This window comes from Balaenoptera physalus (genome assembly GCF_965194825.1).
Source record: "Balaenoptera physalus genome assembly, chromosome: 14".
NCBI classification, from domain to species: domain Eukaryota; kingdom Metazoa; phylum Chordata; class Mammalia; order Artiodactyla; family Balaenopteridae; genus Balaenoptera; species Balaenoptera physalus.
The window spans coordinates 89,867,039-89,891,551 of record NC_138893.1 but is presented as its reverse complement, the minus strand read 5'-3'; the positions used below and the strand labels follow the sequence as shown (position 1 = coordinate 89,891,551).

Sequence of the window (24,513 nt, the reverse complement as noted above, 5' to 3'; positions counted from 1 at the left end):
CACAAAGATAAGGTACTTAGAAGGTGTGTGTGTGTCCTGTCTGTGTCATCAGCTTCTCTCACCAAATTTACTCCTGCCTCTCCCTATGTACTCTCCACCCTCCATATTCAGTCAGTCACTAAGACTGCAGATTTTAGCTTCCCAAATACGTTTCTAGCACATAGCAGTTGCTCAGTAATTGTGCATTGAGTGAATATGCTTTTCTAGCTGAAGTTCTTATAATTTAGTAATCCTACTTCTACGTATTCTTGGACTGGGAAAGTACCTCATAAGTTGCCTAATTTTACAACTAGAACTCGTAGTGAATTTATTTTGAAATAATGCACTTACTAACTTTACCACTAGTTAAAAGAATTATTGAATCAGTTGCAGAGCATTTAAGTTGGGTCTCTTCCTATGAAAAAGTTCACTCTTCAAATCTGTCCTGTTCTTGTTCACTAAAGCTCTGCCACTACAATGCGTAGCTTTGCCTCTATACTGCCCACGCAGTACATTTAGTATACTACTGAATGATAAAGGTCTGAAGTTAAGAGGATTAATTAGGATAAAACCCGAAATACTCAAAGCTAACACCAATTCCATGGGTCAGCAGAAATATTCTGAAAACCTTTCATTTGAGGTGAGAAAAGCCTCTCACGTATCACTTTATTATTTCTACCTCTGGAATTCTCTAAAAGTTATCAGGAATCTGCAGGAGAAGTAGAGAGAGAAAGTATATATAAGCATTTTTGTTGTTTTTATTCTTAATAGTCTTAGATTTATCTGCTTCTTTCTCCTCAGAGGACCTCATCACTGTGCTTAGGTGCCAACTGTCCTCAAATTCCCAGAGATGTCCAGTAAACTCTCATATCTCAGGCTATTTTTGTGCATTGCTTTTTTCTCTACTATGAGAAAAAAATCATTTCAATAGATATCTATTTACCTATATGTATAATTAGCTCTATTTGAAGAGGAAGAAATCAAGGTTCAGTGAGACTAAATACATATGCCTAGAATTGCATAACTAGTAAAAGATGGTCCACAAAATCATTCGAAAAACCAGCCTTTATCCCTTATACTCTGAAATCCTACCTTTAAAAGGTTAACAGTCTGTTTGGTGATGCAACAAGTACATAGCAAACTACATGGGGCCACAAAGGCAGGTTTTTTGGGGTTTTTTTAAGACATTATTTTATTTTTATTTTTTAATTTTTTTTGGTTGTGTTGGGTCTTCGTTTCTGTGCGAGGGCTTTCTCTAGTTGCAGCAAGCGGGGGCCACTCTTCATCGCAGTGCGCGGGCCTCTCACTATCGCGGCCTCTCTTGTTGCGGAGCACAGGCTCCAGACATGCAGGCTCAGTAGTTGTGGCTCACGGGCTTAGTTGCTCCGCGGCATGTGGGATCTTCCCAGACCAGGGCTCGAACCCGTGTCCCCTGCATTGGCAGGCAGATTCTCAACCACTGCACCACCAGGGAAGCCCCCAAAAGGCAGGTTTTGATCATGTATTATAAACTGATCTCAATAAGTCATCTGTTATAATATTTACTCGTGTTTCCTATTACCTGTAGAAAACAAGACAGAAAGAGGCAACTACAATAAGAGAAGAACATTAAAAGAATGGTGAGATTATATCCAATTAAAGATATTTTGGGAAATTCTCATCAAAGAGGTGATATGGAAAACCTTAGGCCTTGTAGAATGACTAAGATACAAAGAGAGAAACATAGGAAGTCAAGTTGGGGGAGAAGTATATTACGCAAAGAATAGAACATGAGAAACTACAGAGAATGGCTGTGATTAAGAAATAAGCAAAAGTAGGGTTTACACGGTCATAACTGTCCAAGTAGTAAAATAGCAAAAATGCTAACAGTTAATTTGAGTTCATACCAGGTTTTTATTAAATTCCAAGCCAAAGACTATGTTCTTCATTTGGTAGATAATTAATGGCCTTCGGAAATTTTGAGTAAGATTCTAACCTGACTAGTGGTGAGACAGAAAATCATTTCCTACTGGATCTGGGACAAAATTTCTTATAAATAATTCATTACTTTTTCTGGGAAGTAATTAACACTCCTGATAAAATAACCAGTGTAATTTTTTTGATAGTCATGAGGCTATGACCTCTTCTAGGAATTTCAGCCTACCTCAACTAACCATCATGCTAAGAGCCTGTTGGATTTTTGGTATAGTTGTATACAATCTAATAATGTTTATCTAATTATCTTTTTTTCCCCCATAAACCATCTTTATTAAGATGATCCATTTGAATTTACTTTTTCTAAAGCTTCTTCCCTTGTAGCATATTTGAAATACAGTTTTATCATCTGGTCGTGATTAATTTGTTTGAGAATATGTTTTAACAGTGGTTCTCAACTACATTCCAATGAGAGTGTCTCAGGGAACACCATGGGTGGCAGAGGAGCGGTAGGTAAAGAAAAGCGTGAATGGGACTAGGTGTGAGATCCCATACTCAATCCCTGCTTCAAAGAAAGCAGCTCTGATTTATATATTTGGGTTCCATTTCATTTGAATAAAAGGTTGCAATACTAAAAAGATTGTTTGGAAAGCACTGCTTTACATAATTGATTTAGAAGTGGTGTATAACTGTCTTGTGTAACTGCAGCAGGAAGACAAGTTAGGAGACTTAGAGCAAAGCTAAAAAAAAAAAGTTTATAAAGATTTGAATGAGGATGTTTGCAATGGAAAGGCTGAGCCATTTGGTACTGAGATAGAAATGTCAAGATTTTATTACTGACTACATGCAAGAGGTGAAAGAAAGGAAGGAATCCAAGACAACTAAGGTATTGATACTGGATGTCTAGAAGAAGTGGGGGAAACTATTATCATCATAAAGAAGCCAGGAGGAAAAGAGGTCTCAGAAAGAGGATAGTCTACTCATGTTGACTTAGGGGTGACCTTCAAGTGCAGATATCTACCAGACAGTCAAGAAGGAGACTGAGATAATGGGGAGGGGTAGGGAGTGAGGGAGGGAGAAGGAGAGAATGAGAGACAGAGAGAGTTTTGACAAGCATTTGCATAGAGATGACATTTGGTGCTGTGACAGTAGGCCAAATCACGGAACTTTGAAGAAGATATTCATCTAGGGGAAAATATATAGAAGTGGAGCCAATGTGACAGAGAATGAGCTGAGAGACAGTTAGAAGGAGAATCAGGGAAACATGTACATTAAGATACATATGCTTGGTGTCATACTAATTTTCCTATAGTTTCAAAGAGGAACGTGGTAGTCAGAATTAAATGTATTTTTACTGATAGCATTTCACAGACTTGAGACAGAAGGACGTTTGTCCTTCAGGTGATTAGCTGTATATACTGCAGGAATATCTGTACTGTATCTTAAAAAGCTACAGAAATCAAAATGAGTTTTCAAATGTAAGATGGAAGTATTTTTGACGCTGTTGTTACTCTTAAATTATGATAGAGGCTTATCAACATAAGACTTCTTTCTCTTTTTTCAGCATTCATTAATGAAACTGTGTTTATCTAAAGCATTGTAGGAGCAATGTCCTACTCAAGCAGTCTAAAAATAGGTTAAAAAATGCATAATCATTGACTTAGTAATCTCTTTATAGGCAATGGTAGTAGAACCAACTTTCCAGCAAGGAGAGCTGAGTAACTCAGGTCCTATCTGCATGTGATTCTATCTGCATTGGAATGGGGCTTACCTTATTTTGCTGTTAAGCTAGTAGGGAAAATGGCACCTGAACTGAAAGGTTGTGATTGCACAACATAGGAGGTGACTGTATATATAGGGGGCTAGGACAGAGAGGATGCATGCAGAGACCATTTGCAACAAGGCAGCATCAGTAACAGTCACCAAGACAAGACAGAAGTCAGGATACCATAGCAGCCAGAAGGAATCAAAAACAGACTCTGCTGGCCCAAAGTCTACAAGGCCACAAATGTCAAGCTCTCCCCTCAGTGACTGCTGCTGTCAACTACAAAATAGTCTCTCTCCTGGCAAGGACAGCAGGTCACACATTTCAGTTATTGTTCAGGAAATAACCTGTCAGCACATCATCTCTGAACACAAAGGACAAGATAACTGTCCCAAGTTCTGTCAGCCAAAAGTCCCAGTCATCTGAGGAAGTAGTAATACGGAACGTGGGGCATTCTTACTAATATTATCTCTCACTGTCCCTTGCTTTAGGAGGAAACATTTTGGAGGTGGCAGTAACATTTTGTAGTATTGGGTTGTTTTTTTCAGTATCTTTCTTAACGCAGGGGATTTATTTCTAAAATTGTAGATAATAAGTAAGGAATTCGATGTTGAATGATTATCATAATCAACAGTGATTTTTTTTTTTCAATTTTCTGTTTTGTACTTCAACCAAAATAGAACAAACACAGAGGTAAGTTCCAAACCCACTAAGAGTATTTTTGGGTTATGTGTAGGGAAATTAACCCATTATTAAAAAGAGATTTTAAAGGATGTATAGGAGGAGGCAAGTAGATGAAATGGCCCTGTCAGGATATTTCATGACTTTTATGGGATAAAGGTAAAACTGTATGATTTCTATTATACTTTCTCAGCTGTTATTCAAATTGATTATAACCATAAAGAAATCTCATATTCTGATTCATCTCCATGTTCAATGACTATGAAGTCTTCTAAACAAAAGCATGAAATTCTGCTTCCTCTTCCTAGTACTAGATTTACACAACAAGGTCTCTCTAAAAATGGTCATCACATTTTCTGTTTATTCCTAAATGTGTTTTTAAAATAGCTAAAGTTGGAATTTAAAAACAAAACAAAACAAAAAACTGATCATGCCTGTTGACTGATTTTGGAAACTACAGGGAATTGTGTAATGCTTATAATCCAAGGGAGGATTATCTGTATGGATTTCAATAAGATCCTAACTCCCTAAATGTCTTGACATTTTAGAAAACGTTGGTTAAGTGTCATTCTTTTTCCGCAGCTTTGAAAAGTCACAATCCAACAGAGCCTGAAAGCTTGGTTAACAAACACAAATAACAAATAGAAAAGTGGAATTACTCCGGAACAATATAAAAAAAAATGGATGTGTTAAATTGAAAGCAAACAAAGAAATAGGCATGTCTTTCTTGCTCCACTGAAAATCCATGCCAAAAATACTAATAACTGTCTTTTCTTTTTCTTGTCTACTTTTGGAAACTGACATTCCCAATTTTGTCTGTACTGAACAAGATTCACAGTGTTACATTATTTCAGTGAATGAAAACATTAATGAAATTTAATGTGTGAAAAGATAAATTCTGTGAATTTATGTGTGAACTTACACAAGAAAGGAAAGTATGGTAGTAGATGTGGGGATGGGAGTGAATCTAGTCCTATATACACATTAGGGAGGAAAATAGAATCATTCCAATGAATAGATTCATCCTTGAAATAGAAAATAAAATACTTTAAAATAATTTCTGGAAAAATGATGGAAGTATAAACTTGGAAAGAAACATCCTAAAAAGATGTAGAGACACAGATGTAGAGAACAAACATATGGACACCAAAGGGGAAAGTGGGGGGTGGGGTGGGATGAACTGGGAGACTGGGATTGACATATATACATTAATATGTATAAAATAGATAACTAATAAGAACATGCTGTATAAAAAATAAATAAAATAAAATTCAAAAAAAAAGTAGGTTCAGAATATAATTAATCATATATTTTAAAAAAGGAATTTTATATAGTAAGAAGCAAATTTTACATTGGTATCAAAATCAATAAGCTGAAAGAAAAAAATCACATGATCATATCAACAGATGCAGAAAAAGCACTGGACAAAATTCTATACCCATTCATGGTAAAAATTCTCAGCAAACTAGGAATAGGATAAGAAACACACCAAGGCTATCTGTTCTCACTACTCTTATTCAACATCATACTGGAAATCCTAGGTAACAAATAAGACAAGAAAAGGAAATAAAAGGCATATGAATTGGGAAGGAAGAAACAAAACTGTCTTTGTTTGCAGATGACATGATTGTTATTGTAGAAAATACCAAAGAATCAACAAAAAACTCACCAAAATAAAAAGTGATTATAGCAAGTTTTCAGTATACAAGGCTAATATACAAAAGTCAATTGGTTTCTTATATACCAGCAACAAACAATTGGAATTTGAAATTAAAACATAATACTATTTACATTAGCACCCCCAAAAGAGAAATGTGTAAGTGTAAATCTACCAAACATGTGCAAGATCTACATGAGGAAAACTACTAAACTCTTGATAAAGAAATGAAAGAATATCCAAATAAATGGAGAGATAGTCCATGTATGTGGATAAGAAGACTCGATGTGGGCAAAATGTCAGTTCTTTCCAACTTGATCTAGAGATAACACAATCCATATCAAAATCCTAGCACATTATTTTGGATATTGACCAACTGATTCTAAACTGATTCTCCTTAACATGGATTCTAAACTTATCATGGAAAGGCAAAAGACCCAGGATAGCCAATACAATATTGAAGGAGAACAAAGTTGGAGGACTGACACCACCCAACTTCAAGACTTACTATAAAGCTACGGTAATCAAGACAGTGGGTTTCTGGTGAATGAATAGACATGATAAACAAGGAAACTGTGAGAAACTACCACATTTTGGAGGACACTAAAAAGACATGGCAAGTAAATGCAATGTAAGATCCTAGATTGGATCTTGGAACAAAACATGGACATTAGTAGAAAAACTGGTGAAATCTGAATAAGGTCTGTAGTTGAGTAAACAGCCTTGCACCAATACTATTCTTAGTTTTAACCAATGTAGCATGATAATGTAAGATGTTAACTTTAGGAGAGGCTAGTGGAAGGGCATGGGGGAATTTCACTATCTATACTATCACTGAACCTCTTCGGTAAATATAAAATTATTTTTAAATAAAAAGTTTTTAAAAATTCCAGACCAGTTGTCACTCATGTACATATATACTAAAATTCTAATAAAATATTAGCAAGCAAAAATCTGTCATCACATAAGAAAGATCTATACCATGCTGAAGCTAAATCCATTTCAGGAAGACTACTGTGCAAGATTGTTTTAAAATTAGAACATTTATTAATTTTCTAATTCACTTCATTAACAGATGAAAGGATAAATTACATATAATCTCAATAGATACAGAGATGAACAATAATTCATGATGCAATCTCTTATCAAACTAGGAGAATGAAACATCTTTAGTTTGGTATAGCACATCCACAGAGATCTACAGTAAATATCACTTTCAAATGTGAAAAATTAAAACCATAATTTCAAAATAAAATAAGATAAAAACAATTAGGATATGTACTAACACCATTTCTCTTTATTATTGCCTGTACATTATTATGAGAAAAAATAAAATTAAAAGCATAAAGACGGGGCTTCCCTGGTGGCGCAGTGGTTGAGAACCTTCCTGCCAATGCAGGGGACACGGGTTCGAGCCCTGGTCTGGGAAGATCCCACATGCCGCGGAGCAACTAGGCCCGTGAGCCACAACTACTGAGCCTGTGCATCTGGAGCCTGTGCTCCGCAATAAGAGAGGCCTCGACAGTGAGAGGCTCGCGCACCGCGATGAAGAGTGGCCCCCACTCACTGCGACTAGAGAAAGCGCTCACACAGAAACGAAGACCCAACACAGCCAAAAATAAATAAATTAATTAAAAAAAAAAAGCATAAAGATTAGAAAATAAACCAACCACAACAAAGGGTAAGAACAAAGGTAAGAATAAGTAATATGCTCTGGAAAAAAGAAAAGCTCATAGGTATGGAAACTTTCCCTACCAGTTATCAAGGTATTGTAAATTTAGAACAATTAAGATGCATTGTAAAACAATAGAAATGGACATTTGGACTACTGGTACAAAACAAAGATCTATGTACAGACTGTGCGTTTATGTAAACTTGATATATGGTAGATATGGCTCTGCACACCGATAGAGTAGGAAGAGCATTTTAATAAAAAGTTCTCGTACAATTGTCTATGCAAGTGGAAAAAACAAAAATAAAATCCTTCTCTCACAATATACAAAAAATTCAAATTTATTAAGACCTTAAATGAGAAAGGCAAAGCTTGAAACTTTCAGAGGCAAATATAAAAGAATATTTTTAAGCCCTCAGTTGAAAGAAGGACATAAAATGACAAATCTTGAACTTTTCTTCATCGATAGCATCATAAAGAGAATGAAAAGGCAAATCCAAACTGGGAAAAGATAAAATACATAAAACCAATAAAACAACCCAAGAGGAAAATGGTTCAATGTCAAACAGGCATTTCATAGACGAAGAAAAAGGAAATGTCAACAAACATATTTAAAATGTGCTTAATCTCACAGGAAATCAAAGAATGCTAATTGGAAACAGGTTATTATTAGATATTTCATATTTATAGACTGTCAAAAATTCAAAATCTCAGTTTACACAGAGTCATCAAACACCTGAATTTTGCCTTCACTACTTTTTGGTGCCTAAAATGAAAAAACTCTTTTGAAAAACAACTTGATGTTGCCTCTTAAATCTGAACAATCACATAACCTAGGACTAGTCTTTTGTTCTTAAGTGAGAATCCTTAAAAAACTTTTGTACCAGACACACCAGAACTAAAGGGTTCATGGTGCCTTTATGCATAATAGAAAAAGAGAAAGGAAGAGACAAAGAAGGAAAAAGAAGAAGAAATGTCCCAATAGTCTATATGCTCCTTTCGGCAGCAGAATGAATACATTTTGATATATTTATATATTGGATTAATGAATGCATTAGTGTTTTGAAAACAAAATGTGAAAAAATGCAGGTTGCAGAGGAATAAAAAATAAATTTTTAAAAATAAAATAATACTGAAGTATATCCTCACACATACACCACAAACACATATCTAAGTATTCTATTGCTATGTTACTTTAAGTATGTACAATTATAAAAACAGATAAGAAAATGACCAACACAAAATTCAGGTCAGTGATTAACTCTAAGAGAGAAGAGATGGTCATACAGTAAAGTTAAGTCCATAGATATTTAGTTGATTTATTAATATTATTTAAGTAACATGTTATATTCACTCTAGTATGTGAGATATATTAAATATTTTTCAATAGCAAAAAAATAAACAAAAAATTAAATTGTTTGAATTTTTTATGGTTCCCAGCCCTCCTCCTTCTGCTTCTCCCTGGTCCCTGCCTGTTCTGGCAGCCTGATCCTTACCTCCTGCCTCGTATCTGAGCCATGGTTTAAGATAACTAAGTTAGTTTCTCTTGCTTGCATCCAAGTATCCTGACTGAAACACAACATGAAAATAACAGCTCCAACTTAGAATGACACATATTATGCCCCTAGGTATTCAAGGTTCATTGGTTTTATTAATTTTATTGCCTACACCTTATCAATTTCCAAGTACTTTTGTAGATTTCTAGAAAAGGATTTGTGCAAAACAGTGCTGATAGTGTATTCAACATAAAGACCAGGAAAAAATAAAGAAAAAAAGAAAACACGGCGAAGTAAACAGAGTCAACCTTGTTTTCTCAAGTGTACTACACATTTGGCTAATTATCCTTAATAAATCTTTAATCCTATGTTGTGTTCTTCCCATCATCCTACATGAAATCAGTGCACATAAGTTAAAATTCCCTTAAGCAAAATGTAACTATCACCAAGAATCAATTGAAAGAAAAGTAAATCATATATGACCTAAAATTCTGATGGTGCCTTATATTTTTCTGCTGCTTTTGTAGCTGAAGTCTTTCAGTTAGTGAAGTAGTCAGTTTAGGAATTGCCTGTTTTACAAATAAGGAACCCAAGGTCCAGGTAGACTAAAAGATTCATCTGAGGTTATGTAGCAGTCAAGGATGACTCTAACACTGATGCCACAAATTCAGAGAGAATTGTCTACTGCTTTAAAAGGGACAATTTATATAAAGCACTTGCTACAGTGATGAACACATGGTAAGTTCTTAACAATAAAGGTGAATTCTCTCTCCTATCCCCTGCATTTTACTTTATCAGTTCATTGCAGCTGACTCTTCTGAGCTATAGATCCCAAGTTTCAGCAGGAGTGTTGAGTTGACAGTATCCAGTCACATAGTGGGTTTTCTATCCTGACCCAACTAAATGTATTTTGGCCAATTTGTCACTTGTCAATTATTACTACATTTGGATTATCACATGATTCCAAATTCCAAAAAAAGACAAAAAAAACTAGAATGTTAGAAAAACTCTAGATTTTAAGCAATACATATATACAGTGCCCAGATACTTAACTGACGTTTTTTCCAGCTTCCATTTGGTATAACCCATAGGGTTCAGACCATAGAACCGGACATCAGCCACCTGGCCTTTGTTTTCTGTGGTTTGACCTTCAGCAAATCATGTAACCTCCCTGAATTTCAGCCTCCTCACCTCTCATCTGAAAACAGAGCTGGTTTAACTAGATATTCAATCAGGTTCCTCCCTGTTCTGAGTCTTTTTTTTTAACTGCCACAGATTTACAGTATCTTCTGATTACTGCCAATACAGAAAGCCAAATGACAGCTTTAGGCACTGGTGTTTCTCAATGATGCATTTTAGGCTATAGCACAGAAGGCTTAGTGAATCAGAGGTGGTGCCAGAAAGAGAATTTATAGTTGCGTCTAATCTATTGTTTTTCTACTGAGCCATACTGCCTCACACAGACTCCATTTAATAATAAAATAACACTTAAAGGGCAAAACTTCATGATTTCATTTCGGCATATGCAAGGGTAAAAGTGAAAGACGCTGCTGTAAAATCATCTCACCATAAAGACTACTGAGTATTTACACTGCTGCAAAAAATGTGTACTTGTGGGCTCTTGCTTGACAGTAATATTTGGTTCAAAGACTATCGCGGAGTTTTAAAAACAAATTAGAGCCTGGTTACCCATGTGTCTGAAAACTCTGCATACAAAGGTACATTTGAACAGCCCGTATTAATAAAAAGGATAAGTGGACTTCGAAAAGTTCTTGCAACTTTGTACTTAAGGGACTTTGCACTGAAGGGATGTAAGGCAATGAGCTTAAAACTCAGGGCTGAAAAGAAGTGCTAATTAAATAAACCTTATCTATTTCAAGATCCCAAATTACAAAAATAATATTTCTAGGAACAGTTACTGAGCATGTGCTGCTGAGGTAAATACTACTATTATTCCCAGCTTATATATGAAGAAACAGAGGCCTGAAGTTACATATCTAGTACAGGGAAAAGCAGGAAGCAAGAATAGTTTCTGTTAAACATGATGCTTTCTTCCTGTATGTAAAATAGCCGTGTCAATGAATATTTTACATGTGACTTTTACATGCTCATAAAGGAGCATGCATTAAAGTACACATTCTCTTATAATGTAAAGTAATTAAAAAAAAACTTTCAAAGCTAAAATTTGTTCTCTTTATCAGTCTACTGATCTCAAAAATTTCACATATTACTTGTTTAGGTGAAGTTAACTGTTTTAAATGGAAGTATACTAAAGCTTAAAAAATAAGGCTTGCTTCACAAATGAAAACAAGTAAATTTTTAGCCATGGTTTTACAAATGCTTTTATTGCATATTGTAACCTAGAGAGGTGGGATAGGGAGGGTGGGAGGGAGGTGCAAGAGGGAGGGGATATGGGGATATATGTATACATAGAGCTTTCACTTTGTTATACAGCAGAAACTAACACAACATTGTAAAGCAATTATACTCCAATAAAGATGTTAAAAAAAAAAAGTATATATGCAGCTCCAATCATCTCCAAAACTTCCTTTTATTCAGAGATAACATTTGATACCTCAGATCCTGATGTTATTTTCTCATTAGCTATTTCTTTTTCCTACACTGACAAAACCATATTTTAATTTGATTTAGAGTGAAAATAAATGAAGTCTATTGTTGATTCTCATTTGCAAACTTTGACACTTGTTATAAAGTTCATAAAAATCATAGGCACTGTAATTTATTGGTCGGGAGACCTGAGTTTCATTGTTAGTTTATTTCCTGAGAATTCATTTTGTGACACTGCCTGAAGCATATCCTTTGCAAATACACAAATGGATAACATTCGTTTCCTAAATAAGGTTTACTAGCTGAGACTGAACTTCCTTGTCAAATGTGGCAAGAAATCCATGCTGCTTCTCAACTCCATTAAGCACTCACTGTCTGCTGGGTTAAATGTTCTCAGTGGTGGGCACTGGTGCCAGAGACATGCCTGGAACACAGGGTGATAGGATCACCAAGCAGCCTCCCTAATTTTCAGGACTGAAGTCTCATCTAAGGAGGGTTTTCATTGATGCCCATGTCTAAATCATACCTTTGTTTTTACTGTAGGTGGCAGGATTTTTATGCTTTACATCTTGCTATAACCCTATATTTTCTTGCAAATGAAAAATTAATGTGCCCTATCCACCAGATCATGTTTTATGAAAATATTCACATGGTTCCAGAGAGAATGGCCAGGCCCTTGAAGGTGGGTGCTTTTTGTTCTTGTTCTTGTTTATAAACTAATACTCATTTTTTGATCTGATCATACTTTACATGTTTTATGTTTTCCTTTTATCCTGCAATTTTAGTCTTTTCCTAAATTTTGAAAATTATTCTGTAAATTAAAAACAGTAATTATTGAAACTCTTAAAAACAAAATTCACTCCTGTTTAAGTTTTGAAAATGGTTATATCTGCATGGAATCAATTATTCCAAATGACTTTACTTCAAAGACTATTGATAAGCATATTTATCCCTGAAACAGGGTATCATTTTAGCCACTAATAGCTGAAAAAAATAGCAATTTAAAAACATAAAACAAAAATTAACCAATTTTTTACGCTTATGAATCTGTGACTCTTAAAATCTTTATTTACACCTCCAATAGTATAAAATACTACCGCTCACATTTTTGTGATATTTACATAGATTGGTGTATAGTTAAAATCATCACTATTTTTTCATTCTGTATTAGAACATTTTCATCATCTGTCTTTTTAAAAGCAAATTATGTCAGTGAAGATAATTTTCTTGGCCAGCCCTTGGAAAGACTAATTTACTTATATTTTAAACACCCATAAAAATTCATGCCTCATTATTTACTTCAAAGCTTTAAAACAAAATAATTAGGATGGCTTGAAGTTCATCAAAATGCTTTGGCTTCTCCTTAATTTGAAGTCAACATATGCTCTTCCTTAATAACTGTTACTTATTCTACTCGTGGGAAATAGCAAATTATCTAAAAGGTAAACAACCCAAATAGCTTAATATTCTAGTTTAGCCCCTTCACATGTCGTCTACTTGGCCCATACTCTCAATTAACCTATGGAAAAATCTCTGTACAAATCACTACATTTGCAAATAGTAAAATGGCTGTCATTCACATCTGCTTAAGGAGAACCACAAAAGATGTACTTTGTGCAAATATGCTCATGCAGGCATTTTAAAGGGAATTTTAGCTTTTTTTAGGTCTAACTTTATGAATATTTCTGGGTAAAAAACAACGAAACCTAGAACTATTCTCTGCTCTCATTTTAAAATCTTCATGACTTTTCACCAAAAATTGCCACAGTGTTTGAAATACTTAAGTGTGTCAGCATGGCAGTAACACACACACACACACACAGCCCTTACTAATGATACTTTTTTGTTTCTGGAGCTCAAGATTCTGTCACTAAGGCTAGGTAATAACCTTATTATAGATGGGAAACTTAGGGGCAAAAAAAAAAAAAACTCTCCTAACATACTCTCAACAGACTATAGACTTTTTCACAAAGAACAACATTTTCATTTTTTCTCTTGCAGACATCAGATCTTAAACCTTGGATGATATCTTCCATGAGTTTACCACTTTCTTGTCTACAAAATACTTACACAGGGTATCATCTGAGCTTTATGGTAATTTTGTGATTTAGGTATAACAGTATCATTCTCATTTAACAGAACAGAACAAATCTGAGGCCTACAGAGGTTGATTTGCTCAACATCATGCAGATTGAACCTAGGTCTTCTAATTCTAAATTTAGTTCAGTACTTTACCACCATCAATCTCTGTACGATAAAGTATTTTTCTAAATTGCTTTCCTTTGGGCAATAATGCATAATAATTGTTCCAGAAAACTGGGTACAAAATATGGCAAGATTTCCTTGGAAATCTGTGCTATGGTAAATTCAGTTTCTCAAATGTCCTATTATGTGTTCACCCTGGCCTCTCCCACCATCGTCTGCAGAGGGCAATACAGAAAGTAAACATTTATGCCTGATTATTCCAGGCCATATTCCAGTTGGGCAATAATATTGGTATATGTTTAACTTAACTCTTTCTTGTGGAAATAGCATTGATTCACTTTTACATAGATTATGGCTCCAAATGCAATGATGTTCCACATCCTGCCATAATATAGGCACAGTGTATCCCAGAATCATTAGCATCAGGTAACTGCATGTCCACCTTATGCAAAATATTTTATGTACAGATACACAAAGAAGGCTGATGCTCCACAGATCTTGCAGAGCAGTTGACAAGGTAGGAACTGAAAACCCAAATGCATAAAGGGAGCTACCTTAACGTTTTTATCTGGTTAAGAGGAAGGCAAACATCAAAGAGTTTGTTGCTCTTATTGACATTTTAGGTTTTAAGTGTTTTCCCTCTGTGGTAACTCACGCTACCTAAAACTGGCATGGGTAGAATCATGTTCAGGTGTTAAGCAAAGCTGAACAGCTGAGTTTCTAAAGACTTTGTGGGTAGCAGTATCTCTGAAACTCAGAGAAAATAAAAACCAGGCTCAAGATTGGACACCTAGTAAGTGACAGGTCTGCCTGATTTTTAAGTCTAAGATTTGCTCCTGTTTCATGGGGCTTTGGGGAGGGTTAAATGAGAGTTCCCAATGAATTTAAAAACAAATCATATTATAAGCAAGCATCTGCTCTTGCTATCTATTACTCATGTCTATGCAAAAGTGAGGTCCCATTAAAAAGAGAAGGACAGCAACATTCTTAGGAAGAAACTTATGGTGAGTAGTGCATTCCTTTTTCACTTTTTCATGGGCTGTACTTTCATCTCAGGAAGATATGGAAAGAACTGAAGAAGGGAAAGGTCAAAATTTTCAAAGGGAATTAACAGTGAACTCTGGTGACTTAGTGATCAATTTTACAAAAAACAATGTATTGTTCCATTTTTTTTCATTTCAAAGAAGTAATTTCTCTCTTCACAACAAATATTTTGTGAGTAAATACTGGATTTATAAAAGTTTCAGGAATCCCAATTCTGACATTACAATTTCTAACAACTATTAGAAGAATATATCCTCTATCCTGTTCCTATTTTGTTATTAATAACAACAATGAGGTACAAATATGGGTCAGATTTATACAAGGGGTTTTGTATATTCTACCTCTAATTTCTACCACAACCATGCAAGGTAGGGCTTATTCTCTTTTTACGGACAAAGAGAGATTGAAAGGAGTTGAATGACAAATTTTAAAGGAATCTGTATTTGAACCAACTCAGAGCTAAGTGGCTCCAAATGTCTTGTTTCCCACTGATGTGTGTGTATGTGTGTATTTACATGTTGTTATTTGAAAATTGATAAAAATTAGATCCATGTTTATATACAACTTGTTAATTACTTCTGGTATTTCAGATATATACCACAAAGCTTGTTACTAACCTGCTTAAATTTCAGGCCAGATGTTATAGAAAAGAGTGAAGGTGATAAAAACCAACTTGTTAAGAATTTCTTGTTAACGCACATTCTGATCTACAGAGAAAATTATTGTGTAATGTTCTGCCCTCTAAACAAAGGTTACAAGTTCATTCTTCTAAATACTGGAAAAGCTAAAGCCTATATTCCCAACAACGTGATAAAAATCTAAAACATAAAAGCAAATAAATGATATCCTTAAGTCAGTCTTTGGAAAGATTTTAAAGTCCGACACCCTTTTGCTCCCCTCATCTTAACATCATAACCTGTTTAACTTCAAATACTCAATTCAGATTTCAATTATCCAGTCAACAGATAAATATTTTTTAAAGACTTCATACAAGTTTACCTTGTTGTCTGGATTGCCAAAATCTGTGAAGTTGTCTCATGAACTGGTGACTACAGAATAAACCTAATTATATATAACTTTCGTTACACAGAATTAAATAGCAGAATGATTAGTGATCTTAAAAGTAGTGACGAGATAGATAAAAGCTTATAAAATATACACATTATCAAAAGCAGAATAGTTCACTTTTGCATCACTTTCAAAATAGAATTTTATTTCTTTCAGAAATTCATACTTAACAGTAAAATTTTATCAGTATAGCCTAATGATCAGTTAGACAATGAAATAAAATTCATGCGCCAAATTTCTGGTACGGAAAGACTATGTTAAGTACATTAAAATAAAGAGAAAATAATGATGCTTCGAATAAGTATTCATAGTTTAATATCTGATTGTCCAAGGCATGCCTTTGAATAACTTAATTTTTTTTCTCAAAATAAATTTATGGTTAGTTAAGTTTTGCCATTTCTACCTAATCCTCAGTTCATTTCGGGTTGTTCATCATACAGTTTTGTAGAAATACTTGTAAACATTGTTAAATCCCTTTTTAATTTATCCAATTAGTTTGGTTTAATGTCAATGACATGAACAGTCTAGGAATGTATAGTGATTAATTTCTAAGGAGTTCTGTTGGAACGGATATTTGAATTTTCCATTTGCCAAGGTAATGAAAACAACCTCCAAAAGCTCCCAACGATTTTTATCAAATAACACAGAGAGTGGTATTTAATCACATTCACTAATATGTTCTTCTTTTATTTCATAAAGTTTGATATTTATTAAGTGTTTACATTTTAGGAACTATATGGACCATATACTAAAAGAAATGTAAAAGAGGAAAAAAGCGTTGTGGAGTACACTTAGAAATACTCCTTGGAAAGTTTGAAGCTCACCTACAGACCCCTCTGCATGGAGGCCCTTATTTCTTTTGCCTATGAAGCGTCCCAGCTACAGTCTAGCTGACCCAGTGGGATATCAGGGCTTTACTCTGTCCTCTGTCCCTGGAACCAAGTCACCTATGAATAGTCAGTGGAATCAGCTGAGTAAGGTCATTTGCAGACGTAGTTGCTGAGTTAGAAAAAATAATTATATGAATATAAATACAAATATATATATGTGTGTGCTAATTTAGATAAGTGATTATTTTCTTAAAAAATAATTCATATTCTATATTCCTGATGGTCACTAATAATCTCCATACCTGGATGCATATCTTTAAGTCCAGTGTCTTTCTTTGTATTCTGCCCTTGTGATCATTTGAGACCAATTACTCCAGTCTCCCCTCATTTCAATCTGATTGCTCCCAACTCTCCTTTGTGCACTCCAAACTTCCTCTCTGATCTCCATATGCCACATACTTTTCCTCATCTATGTCATCCCTCAACCTACTCCTTCCATGTGAACTTTTATTTCCATGTTTCTAAGTCTTTCCTACTTTCTAAAAACTAGCTTAAACACCTCCTCCTCCAAAAATGTTTCCATGCTTAGATGGAAGTAATGTCCTCCTCTCCGAGAAGTTCTAAGTTTTAGCATGCATATATGAATGCCCTTTGGAGCTTCTTATAATGCAGTTACCAGGCTCTATCCCCAGTTATCTGGTGAAATGATTCTGATGCATGCAATAAGATAACATATTTTGAAAACAAATCAAGAGCTTAAAACTTCTCTGAGTCCCAATGGTACTTTGACTTCACATCATTGCATCTTAAAGGAAGAACTACTTTTTCTTAATTCAATAACCTCTCCCCATTAACTTGTGGTCCCCAAGTTCTTAAATTACTTCTAAAAAAAAGAAAAGAGGTAGTGAATGCTTAACAGATTAGGTTCTTTAAAAAGGCACTTCCAGGTTTGAAGATAAATCCACTTTTTAGAAGTGTAAACTTGGGCAAGTCCACTTAGCTTTTCCAAGCGTCAGTTAGCTGAACTATAAATTGGGGGTCATAATGATTTCAGGGATTAGAGTTCTCATCTCCTTTATTTGTATTTTCATAACAGAACTTCACTTTGAGAAGAAACACTAAGGGGGTAAATAACATGCCCCATACCATAGCAACTACTTACTAACTCAATATTCAGTCTCCCTTCTGTAGTAACAGAACACTAATATACCCAGAAGCAATATACCCAACTAAAATTAAAATCTACATAGTGCACCCACCTTCTAGCTAGAAGTGATCATATGACACTGATCAGTGAGCTGTGTGTGAAAGTCACGGGAAGGGGTGCTGGGAAAGCTCCTTATGTACGGGGGTGGTGGGGTGGTGATGGTTGAGCCGTGCAGAGATATACTAAGCTCACTTGTACTATTTTGCCTTTTGTCTTTTTTTATTCCTACAGCTTGGAACATGAGGATGATTGTTTAGACAGCCATATTTTAACTCCTAGGGCAAGTCCAAAAGAATCACAACATCCTTACCCTGATATTCTAAGGTCAGTAATCGTCTACCTCCAAAACTCTTGTCATGAAACAAACCCAAACCACTATGATGTTTAAGTCACTGGTGATGTCAGTTAATTGTACTCAAATGCTATTTCTAACTGAAACAATGGTCTTCCACTCCTCACTCCTACTCTTCAAATAAAGAGAGTATGTATATATTTGTAAGACTGAGAAAATAGTATATAGACCCACCACCTAGTTTATCTACTCTCTTTGGTGACAGTAGATGTTCAGCTTGTGACTAAAGCTGCGTGGGTGAGTTTAATTCTGAGGAAAACCTATTAAGAAGGCCATTAGGAGTCTAGTTTATTCACAGGGTTCATTGCATTCTCAAATCCATCCAACTGCCAGTAATAAAGCTGGCATTTTGACCCATCATCAAGCCTACACTTTACCCACACTGTGGAATTGTTGTAAGGTTTAATGCAGCATTGAATATAAAATGTACATTCTAGCACCTGATGCGTAAGTATTTGCTACCATAATCATGATCATCATTATCACCATCATAATTGTGAAAATCATTTTTACTGGTGAGTCCCAGCTGTCCTGCTGGCTTTAGGCTGTCATTTTAATTCCTTCAAGTCTCTCTCTAGTTGTAATCTTTGGGTTTGCTTTACCTTGTACCATTTATGCATTTCTTTTTCTTGCCTGCCAAATTCTAATTTTCCCTGCTCCTCACCTGTTGGCACATTGCTCCCTTTGATGTGTATCTTGGCTTTAAATAATGTACAAGTAGTATTGTTAAAGTGATCAGCATACCATCTTTAACAAAAGAGACATTCAACCAATGTAAATTGAATGTGAATCGTATAAATCCTTGTCTTAGCTTTTTCAGTTCCTTTTCCCTCGGGCTATCCTCACAGCCCTTGTCCTGTGGAGCATGGTATAGTCACAGTTTGGATCTCTGCGTATCACTAAGACTTTGGTGCAGGTCTTGGTCCCCTCTTCTTTCCCCTAGCTTGAGACATTCTGTTCCCAACAACAACAAAAAATCCCCAAATAGAACACACATTTCTTTTTTATACATAATATTCTATGTCTTCTGATATCCCTGTAAAAATATGTTTGACCTTATGATTTAACAGATACTTCTAACATCATGGAAAAGGGACATATTGTTAAATGTGAACAAAGTGGGGAACAGACAGAAATAAGGAATAATACAAAATGAAGCTTCTCATATATACTGATGCATTTAGATAAAATGGCTCAAAAAATACTCTTTTGTGCAAAGAAGTGAGCAAATATAACCATCTTCCAAGCTTTTGATCTATCATCACATTTACATTATGTATTATGATCGCATCAAGAATGCAAGTATAATAAATAACTCTATCTCCAAAAGCAATGACTTTACCTTCCAGACCAAGGCCATCATGAACAGCTGGCCAGGCTCTCCTCTGTACAGCTGGAAGGGGTCCTGTTCACACAGACTAGGATGTGAATAGTGTCCCTTAAAGTTGTTTGACATGGTGGCCACACTCCAGGCTCTGCCTCAATGATTTTTAATTGTTTGGGGCCGTCTTTGTTGAAGAGATAAAAAATAAAATTTAGATTTGAAAGAAAAATCAGTTATTACATGTTGGAAGATCTTTCTGCAAATGATAATTCAGGGAAAATCATGTTTATTTTTGGGGATCAGAATGTTATCCATTTTATTAAGTAACTGGACAAATAAAATAATAATTAGAGATAGGTAGTATACCTTGGTGGATTGCTAATGTTTAAAGATTGTTGGTGAAAAAGGGTTGGACTTGCTGGTAATCCTTAAAAGTAACATAGTGTAAAGTGAAATATTGGTAAAATCAGAAAGTGAAAACTGATATAAAACTAGTAGCTTGTTTTAGACTCATTCAACTTATTATTAATGATTCTATTATGTTTCTTCTTAATGTTCTTTTATACTCTCATTAGTTAATTGCATATAGTATTTTTTTACAACTTGTAGTGAATACTCTTTTATAAGAACTACTTAAATGCCAAGATTTAAATTTCAAAATACTATTTTTCCATGATTAAAAACATAATAACATAGTTTTCCCACGCTCAAAGTATGATATTTATTTTACCAAAGTACTTTATGTGAGTAATAAACTTTTAAAAAGTCTTTATATTTTAACATTTGCCTACCGCTACCAGAAAACTCCAAATAATACTCTTAGATTATGCTGAACCAGTGGAAATGTGTGTATGCTATGAGTTTTCTAGTGCCCAGGCTGTAATACCTGACCTTGAGTTCTTGTCCAAAACTGAGTAATTTGGAAATAGATACCTGCTGATACAAGCTAGGTTAGAGTATCTGTCTCAAGGATTCACATTTGAAATGGAAGCAAACTGAAAATTCATGATGAAGTGACAAATCCCCAATTATACACCTTTTTTTAATTCTGCATCTCTAAACTATTATTATACTTTTAAATTTTTATTTAATATATATTTATTTTCTATTGCTTGCAACGAAACTATCCTTTACTAATACATATAGCAGTAGGAACTTCTTATCTTTCTCTCTACTCCAGTCAAAAAAACCAATATAACTGGCATATCACATTACTGCTACAATAACTTTAATAAATAACAATTTTGAACATGGCACTTCACTGCTGAGTTTTTAATGAATCATTATTGCCTCTAAATAAGAGATCTCTGAAGGAGGGATTGCTGCTATCTGATAAACACTCAAAAAGGTTGAGTAATCTGTTAAACCAAAATAAACAAACAAAAAAAATCATGCTTAGAAAGAGACAGAACTTGGAACCCAGAACTATCAGCTTCTAAAGCCATACATTTTATTAAAATGGAAACATGTTTAACGTATTTGTATAGAACTTTAGATTACATAATGCTTTCCCAGAATGACTTATTTTTATATTCAATAGAACCCTGAGAGAGAATGTATATGGCATTTATACTTATTTTATTCATTCAATAAATTTTCTGATCTCTTATTGTGATCATTTTGATCATATAGTTATAAATAAAAGATAAAACATTTCCTGATCCTATCAAGCTTACCTAACAGTGGGTAAGCATCAAAGCAATACATAAACATATATTTCCAGTCAGGAAAAATTATTCCAAAGGTGAAGGACAGAGTGCTAAGCACTGTAAATTATCTGAGATTTTAAATACACTATTCGAAAACTAACAAGTGATTTTGTCACAGTTTCACAGATGCTAGCAGGAGACCTGAGATTCTCAGGTCAGAAACAAAGGACAGTAGTTGCTCACAGCAATAGCAGCACCCAGCAGTATCGGCACTGAAGCAATTTCTCAAGCCCCAATTCCCACAGGGCAATATAAAGAGCGACAGGTGACACCTACACACACAATGAATCATACCACAGGAAAGGGAGCCTGAGCTCAGGGAAACCAAACATTTTATAACGTACAGTAAGCCTACCTGACCTTTGCTGTAGGGAGAAACATTATCTTTATCATACTGAACAGTGAGAAAAAAAACAACAAAAAACTAACTTTTGCTAAAGAGCCCCACCACCTCTATCTTTCTAGTCTGTTTGCTAAACAAATATTCTTGAAAAGATAGTCTAGGATCAAAGTTCAGTTTGAAGAGGTGAGGTAGCTGGAATTTGTGACATATTGTATCAGAGAAGAGGGAGCTATGCAGAGAAAGAGTTCCAGAAATCTACATATGGGCCTCCTGGAGTCTCTGAGTCCTAATCTTTGAATAAAAAGACATCACAAGACATTGCGAAGAAAAATTCTCAGGGAAACAACAAATCCTGGGGAAAGGACAACTACCAGGGACTTATGCAAGGTCATGGAAGGAGTACCTCAGTTCTGAACATTTTGGGAAGGGTCCTCCAATCTTTAGAACACATTGAATATTGCTAACTGTACATTATCAGCTCCACTTTAGTGTCAACCTGAGGAATAAAAGATTTTTACCAAAACATGGAGACGTGAGTTAAAGAGAAATTACATGGGATACTTGTCAAAATGGGAAGACAGATTTTAATGAGCTACTGTGATAGAGGGGAGAGAATACAGAATTTAACTCAGTGTCACTGAAGCAAAGGTGGGAGAGTTTTCAACTGCTGGGCTGAGACTGTAGAAAAGTTCCTGAGGATATTAGTCAACGTGATTAGGCCATCTATGTTTTCTAATTGGTGCGGATTAAAGAGGTCCCTTTCTTCGCACAGAGGGAAACAGGAGTGCTACATTTCTTATACTTCAAACAGGTAGTTCCCTGTTTTAAGAAAGGAATTCCTGGATGTACAACTGGCTGTAGACCAGGAGAAAATTTACATCTCAAAGGCCATAGAAACAATTTACAATGGCAGGCTTTCTAAAGTAAATGCCCTAAGATAAAGGAAGTCAAGGACAAAAAGAAACCTGTCTAAAGTATAGTCAAGGTGAGGGGAATGTTAAGGTTGTCTTGGTCACTTGTTCTTGGTGGTACATCTCACTTAATGCACCACTCCCACTGGGACAGGGAGAGAGCAGGGGGCTTCTTTCCCAAACTGAGATCTCTCACAGGCCTTGTACCAGTCCCAATGAATTCTCAAAAACCTCTCTCCTTTCTGATCATTTACATCTTCTAAAATCCAAGCACTCACATTGTCCTTCCAAAACAACCCATCATAATTTGCCTGAGCCCAGACATGAACAAGCAAAAGCCAGAAGTAAGTTGGCTGATGGGTTCCTGGTAACTTCTGCTTTCAAATTTGCAGCACAAAAGTCTCTGAAGTAAGAGAACACAGGACTGGGATCTTTTTAATTTTTAAAAATGCATTTTAAATGACAGAAGAGGTAAAAATAAATCTAACAACATTAAGAACAAAACACAAGCTACTGTCTCAATAAATTAAACTGCCACATTCTCTAAATTCAAACCAAATGTTTTTAACCATTAAGTATTACATTTAAGGTCTTTTTTCACTTGCCATCTGCATATTCATTTTGTGGACAAAATGCTTTGAGAAGCCATCATTTAACCTGATGGATGCTGTTTGTCTTCAGCTTGCTTCAATTAGTTTATCATCATTCTTAAACCAGATTTGGGGATTTAAAAGGAACTAAGGTGGAATTGAGCAGAGTCCTTATCTGACCCATTCAAATGTTGGAGGCATGGGAATAATTATATTTTAGAAAATGTTTCTACGTCAGAAATACAAGGTTGTTATAATCTTACAAACCAAACATTGGAGGCACTTTCTGGACCTAGCTGCAGGCAAGGTAAACCCAAGCAGAGCATAGAAGTCTTACTCAGCAGTGGAGAGAGGTCAAATTTGAAGGAAGTGAGATAGCTGGATTTGTGGGTCACTGCACCAGAAAGGAGGAAGCTACACAGAGAAAGAGTTCCAGAAATCTCCAAAGAAGTCCTCTTGCGTCTTTGGGGACTAAAAAACAAATGTTAAAATAGGAATAGGCATACAAAAGTCAGGAGAAATTTACCAGGAACGACTATAGTCCCTCAGCAAAATGCACCCTGGGCTTTTTTTGTTTTGTTTCTGTTTTCTTTTTGCTTAGTTTTTACAGGTTTGCTTTCTGTATTTTAATGGATAGAAGAAAAAGAAACATTAAAAATGTGCTGAGCATCTTCTGTGTGCAAATTTTGAAAGACAGAAATGATTCTCATTTCAAGGGACAGAAAATAAAAACAGGAATAAAGGTTGAGTTGTTAATGTTTTGTCTGCAGAATGAGAATGTCATTGTTTTTGTTTTTAAATAACTGTCTTCATGATACTATACACAGAGAATCCTAAAGATGCCACCAGAAAACTAACAGAGCTAATCAATGAATTTGGTAAAGTAGCAGGATACAAAATTAATGCACAGAAATCTCTTGCATTCCTATACACTAATGATGAAGAATCTGAAAGAGAAATTAAGGAAACACTCCCATTTACCATTGCAACAAAAAGAATAAAATATCTAGGAATAAATCTACCTAAGGAGACAAAAGACCTGTATGCAGAAAACTATAAGACACTGATGAAAGAAATTAAAGATGATACAAACAGATGGAGAGATACACCGTGCTCTTGGATTGGAAGAATCAACATTGTGAAAATGACTCTACTACTCAAAGCAATCTACAGATTCAATGCAATCCCTATCAAACTA

The 24,513-nt window shown here is 35.0% G+C and overlaps 1 protein-coding gene and 1 long non-coding RNA gene across 5 annotated transcripts in view; one reads left to right on the top strand and one right to left on the bottom strand.

Annotated features, from left to right (window-relative positions):
• Positions 1 to 24,513, bottom strand: part of CTNNA3 (catenin alpha 3) — a 1,725,675-nt gene that overhangs the window by 341,627 nt on the left and 1,359,535 nt on the right. The window lies entirely within an intron of this gene.
• LOC309642757 lies at positions 856 to 6,470 on the top strand. Its single transcript, XR_014253362.1, has 2 exons — positions 856 to 1,142; positions 1,470 to 6,470. It is a non-coding gene; the product is annotated as an uncharacterized lncRNA (long non-coding RNA).